This window comes from Podarcis liolepis (genome assembly GCF_965112155.1).
Source record: "Podarcis liolepis genome assembly, chromosome: W".
In the NCBI taxonomy this organism is placed as follows: domain Eukaryota; kingdom Metazoa; phylum Chordata; class Lepidosauria; order Squamata; family Lacertidae; genus Podarcis; species Podarcis liolepis.
In genome coordinates, this window is record NC_139568.1 from 28,723,310 (window position 1) to 28,733,188 (window position 9,879).

General features: G+C 45.8%; 1 long non-coding RNA gene across 1 annotated transcript in view; it reads right to left on the bottom strand.

The window, feature by feature from the left end:
* LOC310697718 overlaps window positions 1–7,466 on the bottom strand; it is a 911,745-nt gene extending 904,279 nt beyond the window's left edge. The window contains exon 1 of the long non-coding RNA XR_014521157.1: window positions 4,553–7,466. This is a non-coding gene — a long non-coding RNA (uncharacterized lncRNA). The remainder of the gene's footprint in view (window positions 1–4,552) is intronic.
* Between the last annotated feature and the right edge of the window lie 2,413 nt (window positions 7,467–9,879).

Genomic DNA, 9,879 nt, shown 5'->3' on the forward strand with positions numbered 1-9,879 from the left:
TGTGAGGAATCAAGTCTTTATCAGGAGAAACAGGAGACCAAGCCGGGTGCCTGGGAGAGTTGCCAGTTTCTCCTGATAAAGGCTTGATTTCCGACATCTGGTAGCATGGGCAGGGGAAAGAGATAGACAGAAACGTATTTACATGCCTTTATTTCTGTCTTTGCAGCATTACAGAAAACATGACTGCTCTCTTCATACTCCTGCAGTCGACAGAGAACAAACACTTCCTGTCCAGCTCATATTACACTCTGAGCTAATTCCGGTGCCCTCTGCACTGTGAATTGACTGTCCCTCTGTTTCCCACGGAACAGTCCCAACATTCCCATTATGTTTTGTTTTCAAGCTACCAGCAGCTCGCGGCTGCATTGCTTCAATATTGTAACATACTTCCCCATATGAATCAATGTGCACTGCGAGCAAAGCGTGATCCAGAGAAGAAAACAAACAGTTGTTATACATATAACACTCCCCTGTTGTTTCAGTTCCACCCTTGGAACTACCCGCCACTGGTTTCCCCAGTGTACCTCTCTGGTTGTCTGACGTCCAAGGAATGAGTGCATCTGCATTACCTTGGCTAGGGAATGTAGTGTTACGCTTAGCAACTCTCTGTTGTGTCTTTGTCTCTGACTTAGACACAGCTTCAACCTGTCTTGAGTTGTCAACAATAGTAACACATGCAACAGCTGAGTTAGCAAACTCTTTTGAATACCTCTTGGGTGGTACACCCTTTGTAACTCTCTCAGACCTACGTATGAGGTGCTGATCCTCTCTGCTCACTGGTTCAGTCTCAGGACTCTTTGGAGAACCAGTTCCAATAGTAAACAGTGGTTCATCCTTCACCTGTGAAGGTCTAGCCATTGTGTGAGACTTCCTCTCAATGACTGTGTCAACTGAGCTCTCTGAGCTATCACTGTTACTCTCAGTACCACTGTAATCAGTAAAATCACCATCATCATCTGAATTGTCCTCTGTGGGAAATGTGGGAACAATTACTCTCTCCTGTTCAGGAGCACTCTCTAGAAATTTTGTGAGAATCACCTGACCAGATTCAGACAAAATTACTCTGTAGAGACCCTTTTCATAACCCACAAAAATGCCTCTAGCATTCTTTACTCCACCTGGAGCTTCAGTCTTTACATGAGACCCAAAAACCTTAAAATGGACAACAGAAGGTTTTCTGTGGAATAGCTTTTCAAAAGGAGAACTTCCTAAATCTTTTGAAACCTTTCTCATCCAACTGTAATAAAAAAAACATTAACGACTCTGCCCAATACTCATGTGGCAAATGTGAACTCAGCAATTGCGCCTTCATGCCATTTTGCAATTCTTTGTTCACTTGCACACAGACACCTCTGTTCCATGCTTCTGCAGAAACAGCAGTCTTGTGCCTGATCCCTTTCTTATGCAGGAAATCCTGAAAATCCTGTAAAAGAAAAACTGGCTTCTCATCTGTGAAAAGACAATCAATGTTAGCATCATGAACATTCTTAACTTTGTCACAAAACTCTTTAAACCTTTCTAAGGCTTCTTGTGGTTTCTGCAATGTATATATAATCACACATAATGAGAGAAATAATCCACACACACAAGATAATATCTTGCATTGCCTCTAGATGGTGCTAGAGGACCAATCACATCAGCATACACTCGCTGAGATGCCCTGTTAACCTCGGTCGCCTTCTTGACGTCCTTCGTCATACCTGCAAGAGAAATCATGTTAGATTCAGATGCATTACAATTTTTGCAATCACTTTGATCAAAAGTCAACAAATACAGTCCATCTTTCTCTCTGGCAGAAAGATACAGCTCTCCATCTTTGAAGATTTTGCAGCTTTCTCTATCATAGGACAAAGTCAGTCCTTTCTTTGTGATCTGCGAAACACTCAGCAGATTGAACTTTAAATCAGGAACCAAATACACATTGTTAATAGTCAAGTTCAGACTCTCAAGATACACAGTTCCAAACCCAGTCGCTTTCAGCTCCTGGCCATTGGCCTGTTTCACAGTGAAGCTTTGCTTCTTAAACGTTGAAGACAGATCTCTGTGTGATGTCATGTGTTGCGTGCATCCCGTGTCAAGAACAAAAGCGTTCTCCATTGAAAATGCGGCTTTTATTGACAGCAATGCTTTTGCAGGTTTCACCTGGGACTTGGTACGACTTTTGCCTGACGCCTCAGGCTTTGCAGAGCTCCCCTTAGCTCCTTCCTGTTGATGTGGCTTCTTACAATTCCGCTGATGATGCCCAGTCTGTCCACAATTGAAACAACGGACAACGTTCAAAGCAACAGCCTGTTCTTCACTTGCAATAGCAGCGGGGGTGCTTGAACTCCAAGCTTCTCTCCCCCTGTCTTTGACATCTATTGCAGCAAGTCTGTCTTTCTCATTGAGAAGCACGGCACAAATTCTCTCCGTCGTAAGAGCTCGAGCAGGTAGAGAACCCAGCTGACTTGTAACGGTTTTATAAGTCCGATTAAGGCTGTTAATAATCATGAAGCAGAATATCTCTTCCTGTAGAGGGAAATTGCGTTCCGCCATCTGCTGGCGTAAGAATTTCATCTCTGTCAGATGCGCTCGTACATCTCCATCAGGCGCTAGCCTCAGATTGGTCAGTTTTTCAAAATGCAGCAACGCTGAAGAACCAGCATCTCTCTGATGTATTCTACGCAGCGTTTGCCAAATCTCACGCGCGTATTCCAAATCCTGAATATGCACGAGTTGATCATCTGAGATACACAGAATTATGGCCGTCCTGGCTCTCACATTCTGTGAATTCCAACCTGGCGTTGGTGCAGCAGGGATGGGGTTATCAATCACCCCAAAAATCCTCTGATTCTGAAGCAGGGCTTTCATCTTTACAGACCATGAGGAATAATTGTCATTAGTCAGTGGAGGTGGGTAAGGTAAGCCTCCCCCCTTCTTGGTATCCATTTTGAATCCAAGCCTCAGCTCTCACTCTCAAACCTGTAAAATTCCAAGAGTCTATTGGCTGTTCACTGCATTGCACTTTGCAGCTAAATGCAGGCTGTTTTGAAAGTCCCTCCAAGAGCAGTGAGATAGCAGACAAAACAAACGCTGGAATTTTTGCCAGTGTTTTTCCAGCCTTTCACAGTCCCAGCCCCTTTTCCGTTGGCTAGTAACTTTCCACTTTACTGACGTTTCGTTGCTTAGCAACTGGCTTATCAAGACTATCAAGGAATGCGAAGAATGTGGCTCTCAGTGCTGTTTTCACCCAAAAGCAGACACTCAGTGAACCGAAGAATGCTTCAATTTGCGTTCCCTCTCACAGCCATAAAATCACCATACCTTGAGGGAATCCGTTGCTCAGCACAAACACCTCCTCCGGTGCTCAGCCGTCCTTGTAGCTTCCATCCGCACACTACCATATCTTCCTTATCTCCTTGCAGAGGATGAAGTACGATCCATCAACCTCTCTTGTTGCTTTCATGGATCAAAACCATCGGCTACATGCTACCAGATGTCGGAAATCAAGCCTTTATCAGGAGAAACTGGCAACTCTCCCAGGCACCCGGCTTGGTCTCCTGTTGACCTCCCTGTCTGCTTTCCCGGCAAGATCCAGGCAGAGGTCGCGATAGGCGATCCTTCTCAGCATGAGAAGAACACCCCCCCTCTTTCCTGCCCCCCCCCGGGCAGGGGAAAGAGATAGACAGAAACGTATTTACATGCCTTTATTTCTGTCTTTGCAGCATTACAGAAAACATGACTGCTCTCTTCATACTCCTGCAGTCGAGAGAGAACAAACACTTCCTGTCCAGCTCATATTACACTCTGAGCTAATTCCGGTGCCCTCTGCACTGTGAATTGACTGTCCCTCTGTTTCCCACAGAACAGTCCCAACATTCCCATTATGTTTTGTTTTCAAGCTACCAGCAGCTCGCGGCTGCATTGCTTCAGTAGCGTAACAGGGAGGAGGGTGAACTAATATTGATAAGTTATGAGAAAATAAAAGATCACTTTTCTAGTTGGCTAGATTACTTCCAGGTGAATGAAGTGTTCAGACAGGATAAGCAGATAGGTTTTGAAAAGGAGCCTTCAAGATTTGAAAGAGAACTACTGAATAGTAAAACCAAAATAATAGCAAAAATGTATAGACTTCTTTTAGACTACAAAGTAATGGATGAGGAGGTTAAGGCTGTCAGTATCTCAGCTCACAGTCAGAGGTAACTGGCCTCCACAAGGCAAACTGAGTGAGATACTTGTTTACATTCCGTCTGCGTCTCCCGGCAGACGTGGTCATAAACCGGCGATTCTCCTCGTTAGATGTGAGGAGAACACACCCTCTGCTTCTCTCTCCTTGCATTCCCCCCCAGGGAGGGGAAATGAGACAGACAGGAGTCTATTTACATGTTTTATTCCTGTCATTCAGCAGTACATAGAAACGTGACTGCTCCCTTCAGACTCCATCAGAAGAGTCACAACTCCACCCCTGTACTTCCAGTACAGGTCAGATGACACTCTGAGCTAACATCCGGTGCTCAGTACAGCGAATAGACTCCCCCTTTTCCCCAACAGTACAGTTTGAAACAACAACAACCTGTTTTGCATTCCAGCCACCTGCAGCTGGCTTTTGCATTGGTGCTTTTTCCCAACAACCTCCCCCAAAAGCATCAATAGGCAAAACACGATCCAGAGAAGAAAACAAACAGTTGTTATACATATAACAGTCCCCTGTTGTTTCAGTTCCACCCTTGGAACTTCCCACCACTGGTTTCACCAGTGTACCTCTCTGGTTGTCTGGCTTCCAAGGAATGAGTGCTTCTGCATTACCTTGGCTTGCTACTCTCTGTTGTGTCTTTGTCTCTGACTTAGACACTGCTTCAACTTGTTTTGAGTTGTTAACAATAGCAACACATGCAACAGCTAAGTTAGCAAACTCTTTTGAGTACCTCTTTGGTGGTACACCCTTTGTAACTCTCTCAGACCTGCGTATGAGGTTCTGATCCTCTCTGCTCACTGGTTCAACCTCTGGACTTTGTTGAGAACCAGTAGCAATCAGTGGTTCTTCCTTCACCTGTGAAGGTCTATCCATTGTGTGAGATTTCCTCTCAATGACTGTTACAACTGAACTCTCTGAGCTATCACTGTCATCATCAGTACCACTGTAATCTGTGACATCAGAAAAATCATCATCATCTGAATTGTCACCTGTGGGAAATGTGTGTACTACTACCCGCTCTTGTTCTGGAGCACTCTCTAGAAACTTTGTGAGAATCACCTGACCAGATTCAGACAAAATTACTCTGTAGAGACCCTTTTCATAACCCACAAAAATGCCTCTGGCATTCTTTACTCCACCTGGAGCTTCTGTTCTCACATGAGACCCGAAAACCTTGAAATAGGCAACAGAAGGTTTTCTATGGAACAGCTTCTCAAAAGGAGAACATCCTAACTCTGTTGAGACTTTTCTCACCCACACGTGAAGATAGGACGCTAGCGACTCGGCCCAATATTCATGTGGCAAATGTGAACTCAGCAATTGCGCATGCATCCCCTTTTGCAATTCTTTGTTCACCCTCACACAGACCCCCCTGTTCCACGCTTCGGCTGAAACAGCAACTTTGTGGTCTATCCCTCTTCCATCCAGGAACTTCTGAAACTTCTGTAACAGAAAAACTTGTTTCTCATCTGTGAAAAGACAATCAATGTTAGCATCATGCATATTTTTAACCTTGTCACAAAACTCCTGAAACCTTTCTAAGGTCTCTTGTGGTTTTTCTATCACAAAAACCCAAGAATAATTAGTGAAACAATCAACACACACAAGGTAATATTTTGCACCGCCTCTAGATGGTTCTAGAAGACCAATCACATCAGCATACACCCGCTGAAATGCTCTGTCGACCTTCTTGGTCACCTTCCTGGTGCTCATGTTGGTCACACCTGCAAGAGAGATTTCGTTAGAATCAGAAGAATTACATTTCATGTAATCACTTTGATCAAAAGTCAACAAATACAGTCCATCTTTCTCTCTGGCAGTAAGATACAGTTCTCCATCTTTGTAGATCTTGCAGCTTTTAGCATCATAGGTCAGTTTCAGTCCTTTCTTTGCAATCTGCGACACACTTAGCAGATTAAATCTCAGTTCTGGAACCAGGTAAACATTGTTTATAGTCAAGTTCAGACTCTCAAGATACACAGTCCCAATTCCGGTCGCTTTCAACTCTTGACCGTTGGCCTGTTTCACAGCGAAGCTTTGCTTCTTAAACGTTGAAAACAGTTCCCTGTGCGGGCACATATGAACCGTCGCTCCCGTGTCGATTATGAAGGCGTTCCCAACATCTGGCGTGGTTCCTTTCGCCATCATAGCCTTTGCAGGTTTCACCTGGCACTTGGTATGGCTTTTGCCTGACGCCTCAGGCTTCGTAGAGCTGCTTTTGGCACCTTTTGACTGGCGTGGCTTCCTACAGTTTCGCTGTAGATGCCCAGTCTGTCCACAATTGTAACATCGGACAGCACTCAATGCTACAGCATGCTCTGCAGTAGCTTCAGCAGCGGGGGAATTAGAACTCTGTTCTTCCCTCCCCCTGTCCTTCACTTCCAGTGCAGATTGAACAGTTCCTTCGCTCCCCCATCTAGGGTCAAAGCTCTCCTCAGCTTTCGATGAGCTCTTAGGAACTTGGCCAGCATCATCCTTGCTCACCCCTTCTGGGGTAGTCGTCTTTCCAGACCATGATGAATAACTGCCACTGGTCAGGGGAGATGAATAAGGCAGGGCTCCCCCCTTCTTGGCATCCATCTTGAAGCCAAGCCTCTCTCTCACTTTCCAGCCTTGCTAAAACTCCAATAGCCTCTGCTGGATTGTTTACTGCCTTTCCAGGCAAACTACAAGCTGTTTCTCAGACCTTGCACAGCATCGAAAACATAGTCAAAACAATCTTTCGCTTCCCAGGCACTCTTTCAGAGCCATCTGCGCAGCCAGTAAATTTCCACGTCTCTGACGGGCGTTGCTTAGCAACTGTGCATACAGGAAAGCTTATCTCAACCACAAGAATTCGTGGAATGCAGGCTGAGCCTCTGAGCTGCAGGCCTCTCCTTCCGGAGCTGTTGTTTTTTTCAAACGCAGCTCCAGTGAATCAGAGAATAAATCATTCTGCGTTCACACTTTTAGCCCGAAATGCAGCATACCTTGAGCTCCGTTGCTTGGAAAACACTTTCCTCTGGGTCCAGCTGTCTGTTCAGCATCTGGCTGCTCTCAGACGCTTATCTCCTCCCTTGGAGCAGAGGAGGACAATCCACCAGCCTCTCATGCAGATGTTCGATGAATCGCAACCACCGAATGCTGCCATATGTCAGTATCTCAGCTCACAGTCAGAGGTAACTGGCCTCCCCGAGGCAAACTGAGTGAGATACTTGTTTACATTCCATCTGCGTCTCCCGGCAGACGTGGTCGTAAACCGGCGATTCTCCTCGTTAGATGTGAGGAGAACACACCCTCTGCTTCTCTCTCCTTGCATTCCCCCCCAGGGAGGGGAAATGAGACAGACAGGAGTCTATTTACATGTTTTATTCCTGTCATTCAGCAGTACATAGAAACGTGACTGCTCCCTTCAGACTCCATCAGAAGAGTCACAACTCCACCCCTGTACTTCCAGTACAGGTCAGATGACACTCTGAGCTAACATCCGGTGCTCAGTACAGAGAATAGACTCCCCCTTTTTGCCAACAGTACAGTTTGAAACAACAACATCCTGTTCTGCATTCCAGCAACCTGCAGCTGGCTTTTGCATTGGTGCTTTTTCCCAACAACGGCTTCAATGATAAAGTGGGCCCAAGATGTGGGCCGTCCAATTATGCTAAAAGATGGGGGAAACTGATGGAATGCAAATTTGAAATTTACAGCCAGCTATAATATAAGAGAGAACATGATGAAAATGGCTCATAGGTGGTACCTCACTCCTTCCAGATGATCAAGAATGTATAAAAAAAATGGCGAATGCTTGTTGGAGATGTGGAGGAAATAACGGTGACATGAGCCACATGTGATGGACGTGTGAAAAGATTAAGATTTTTTTTGGGGGGGGGGATATACAATGAATTAAAAAAGATGATGGGGATAACTTTTACGAAAAAAACGGAGGCATTTCTATGAAGTATTTTAGATAAAGAGATCCCAAAAAATCTAAGAGAGGTATTCTTGTATGCAACCGCAGCAGCTCGTATACTTGTGGCCAAGGGATGGAAAGATCACGAGGCTCCAAAAATAACAGATTGGCAAATCAAATTACAGGAATTGGTGGAGACGGCTCAATTGACTAGCAAACTCAGTGGAATCTCAAAGCAAAAATTTGCAGAAAAATGGGATGGTTATACAAGATATGTTCAAAAATACAATAATAGTTTTGACTCCGTGCTAGCATTCGAGTGATAAAGGAACTAAAAGGACAACAATTAAGGATTTATTATGCTTTCAGAATGTATTGGAAAATTTATATAGAAAGGATTATTGTTTTGTGTACATTCCATTGCAAGAATAGAAACAGAGCCAGAGCCACAGCCACAGCCTAAGTCTGAAACAGTCCTTGATAGAGTGCCAGAGCCAGAGCGAGACCCTGAATCAGTCCCAGAACCAAGCCCTCATTCAGAACCAGAGCCTAAGAAAGAGCCAGAGCCAGAACCAGAGCAACAGCCACAGCCACAGCCTGAGTCTGAAACAGCCCTTGATAGAGAGCCAGTATCAGAATCAGAATCAGAGTCAGAACCAGATCTTCGGTAAAGACGTGGTCTGGTCTTAGCGCAACTGCTCCTCCCACCCGCTATAACAGAGATTGGGTGTTCCAATACATCCCCCCGTAGGGAACCTGCCCCAGCCATTCTGTTGGCTGAGGCCCCCTCCCAGGCAGCCCTGACCCTTTCCCCTTAAAAAGCAAAATACAAACTATACAATAACCTAAAAAAATAGTAAAAGAAAAACAAAGCAAGAAACAATTATGCTAAACTTAAAATAATCCCCGCCCCAACTAAACATTTGTCCCACCCCAGAAAGAAAATAACAACAACAACAACAACAAACCACCGTTTGAGGTGCAACAGAGACACAGCCAGAGCCAGAGCGAGACCCTGAATCAGTGCCATAACCAAGCCCTCATTCAGAACCAGAGCCTGAAAAAGAACCACATCCCGAACCAGAGCAACAGCCACAGCCACGAGCCACAGCCTGAGTCTGCAACAGTAATTGATACAGTGCCGGAGCCTGAAACAGAGACACAGCCTCAAACAGAGCCTGAGCCTGAAACAGAGGCAGAGCCACAGCCACAGCCTGAGTCTGAAACCATCCTTGATCGAGTGCCAGAGCCAGAGCGAGACCCTGAATCAGAGTCAGAGGGAGAACATGAATCAGAGCCAGAGCCAGAGCCAGAGCCAGAAATAGGGCTTGATACAGGGCCGGAGCGCAAAACATAGCTGCAGCCACAGCCTGGAGCCACAGCCTGAGTCTGCAGCAGTACTTGATACAGTGCCGGAGCTAGAACTGGAACTGGAACTGGAACTGGAACTGGAACTGGAACTGGAACTGGAACTGGAACTGGAACTGGAGCTGGAGCTGGAGCTGGAGCTGGAGCTGGAGCCGGAGCCGGAGCCAGAGCCAGAGCCAGAGCCAGAGCCAGAGACACAGCCAGAGCCAGAGCCAGAACAAAACCCTAATTCAGAACCAGAGCCTGAAAGAGAGCCAGACCCTGAAACATAGCTGGGTCAGATGCAGAGGAAGAGCCATCATGAGACCCTGAATCAGAGTCAGAACCAGATCTTCATTCAGAACCAGACCCTGAAAGAGAGCCAGAGCCACAGACGGAGCCTAGAGCAACAGCCGAGATCCACAGCCACAACCGAGATCGACAGCCTGAGTCTGAAATAGTGCTTGATAGA